The sequence below is a fragment of the Tenrec ecaudatus genome, chromosome 2 (assembly GCF_050624435.1).
Source record: "Tenrec ecaudatus isolate mTenEca1 chromosome 2, mTenEca1.hap1, whole genome shotgun sequence".
Lineage (NCBI taxonomy): Eukaryota > Metazoa > Chordata > Mammalia > Afrosoricida > Tenrecidae > Tenrec > Tenrec ecaudatus.
Window position 1 is genome coordinate 137,410,203 of NC_134531.1, and position 2,651 is coordinate 137,412,853.

The following is a 2,651-nucleotide window of genomic DNA, read 5'->3' on the forward strand; positions in this document are numbered from 1 at the left end:
GGCCACATGAAGAGGAAGGAGTATTCCCAGCTGAGCCCTGCTGTGGTGGAGTCAACTTCCTGATCTAGACACAAACATCGGGGAGTTTGAGCATCATGCAGGACCCAGACTGGCTCTTACTGTTACCTACAAACCACAGACACGGAGTCTGGTCCCGCCCCCACTCCCTACCCCCCTCGAGGGTCAGAGTCTCACCAGTGCCTCTAGCCTGGGCAGTAGCCCCTGAGAAGCCCGGCTGCCCCGTCTCTATACATGGCCCTGCAGAGCCACTTCCTGTGGCGTGCTCACCTTGCTCCCATTACCACATCATGACAAACTGCTGCAGCCAGCTCTCAACAGACCATGCCAGAGAAACTCCCTTACAGCATCGGGCCGCAGTGTCTTCTCTCTGCAGGAGCCTCGCTCTGGGAGCCAAGATGCACCCACCCCCAGCCCAGCTGCTCACACCACCACGCTGGCAGGACCTTTTGTCGTGGAAGCCCTTGAGTGAATGTGCCCTCTGCCAGCAATCGAACCAGTGGTTTTCGATCCTGTCATCTGGGGCATTCAAAAGTACTAATTCCCGGGCCTCGCTCCACCCCGGAGATGTGGATTTCATTGATCCATCCAAGTTTGTTGGCTTGATTTAAGATCGTACGAAAGTGTAACATACATGCGCAAACTGGAAGTGTCAAATACAGCGAATATTTCCCTTTGCCCTGAGTAACCAACCAGCACCCAGATCCTGACACCCAGCACCACCAGGAAACCTTCAGGCTGCCTTCCAGCCACCACCTGCCTCCACCGGGCAGCCATTCTGGCTTCTAAGAGTATAGCTTTGCTGGGTTTGGTTTGGTTTCTTTTTTTTATTATGGGGAAAATCTCAAAACTCTCATTGCCATCGATTGAGTCGATGCTGATTCATAGTGACCACATATGACAGTGACGAACTGCCCCCTGGGAGTCTCTGAGACTGTACCTCTTTACCGGAGTAGAAAGCCGCATCTTTCTCCCGAGGACTGGCTGGTAGGTTCAATGGCCTGCAGTCAGCAGCCCACCTGTCACCATTACGCCGCACGGCTCCCATGGGGGAAACGCAGGCACCCAAACATGCGCCAACTCCTTCCACGCTCACAACTCCACAACATTCATTGATGGAGTTTTACATGCAGTCCCCCTTCTCGCCATCCTTTTCCAAAAATTCCACCACCATTGACATATTAACTTCATGCCTTCCGACCGGGCTCCCCACCCCCTGCCTTACTCCTCCCTCCCACCCATAGTCACCATTAGTAAGCCAGGGTTCCTTTCTTGTTGCCTGTCAGAGAGATCATATATCCTCTGGTGACTGACTCTTTGGTCACCATAATATTTTCATAGTCCATCCATGCTGTGACTTAATTTTCCTCTACAATGGCCTAATACTCTATTGTAGGAATAGACCACATTTTATTTGCCCATTTATTGATTGATGGACATTCCAATTGTTTCCATCTTTTGGCTATTAAGAAAGGTACGGAAACAAACGTGGCTGTAAAAGTTTCACTTCTATCATCGCTTCTCGGCCTTTTGGCTAAGATCAAGTGTAGTAAAAGTTTCACTTCTGGGTATATACCGAGGTTTGGGATTACTGGGCTATGTGGGAGTTCTGTTCAACATGTTGAGAAGTCTCCAATCCCTCTTCCGCAGAGGCTGGGTGAGCGTTCCAGCTGCTCTGTAATCACGTGGCTTCACCGGGCCTGTTTTCAAACTCCATATAGACTGAGCTACACAAGTCCTCTTTTGTATATGTTGGCTTTCTCTACTCCCCCCAGTTTGTGAGATTCAACCAAACGGCTGGCTAGAGTTGTGATGGTTCATTCACCCTTGTTACAGCGTATTCTGTTGTAGGGATCGTCCTCTTTTTACCTATCCACGCCACTATTGACGAACGTTTGGATGGTTGATGAATGGTTTCCAGTTTATGCTGCCGTAAACATTCTCATGCATATTTTTGTGGACCGCGTGGGCGTGCGCTGCTGTAGAGTTGGAATTGCGGCGCAAGTCTGGATATGAGCAAGTTCCACTCTAGTGCCTTATGCGAATCCATTGGCTGAACCAATTTACACTCCCTCCAGCAGGGCAGGGGAGTTCTGGTTGCTTCGCATCTTGGCCAAGAGTTGGTATTTTCTATTTCTTTCATATTACCCATTTTGGTAGATGTATCACCATGTGGCTTAATTTTTTCTTTCTTAGAAGAGTTAAACAAATGCGAACACTTTCGTGTGTTTTTTTTTTAGATATTTAGGGCCCTTCTATGCAAAATGCTTGTTGAAGTACTTGAGCATTAGTATTACTTTTAAAAAGCCACTTTTAGGTGATCTTGGTATGTAGCCAGAGTGGGAAAATGTTCAACAAAGCCACACATTAGGATCTGTTTCTCCCTATCTTGATTTCATTCCTTTGAACTAACAACATCTTGGGCCCAAGAGGACCTGGAGAAATACCTGGGGAAAGATATCCTCCTCTCTGCACCAGGTGAGCTTCTCGGGGCGGAGTAAGGGATCAGAGCTAGAGTGCAGGCCCTTGGGAATGTGGCCTCCACTTTAGAAGGGCCCAGGGTGGGTCTGTGATGGCCACACAGGCCACGGATATTTCCTGACCGTGAAAATGCGCCCTTGCCAGTCCCCTGG

The 2,651-nt window shown here is 49.1% G+C and overlaps 1 pseudogene; it reads left to right on the top strand.

Moving 5' to 3' along the window:
- Nucleotides 1-1,532: 1,532 nt before the first annotated feature.
- On the top strand, nucleotides 1,533-1,690 carry LOC142441866 (U2 spliceosomal RNA; annotated as a pseudogene).
- Nucleotides 1,691-2,651: the final 961 nt, after the last annotated feature.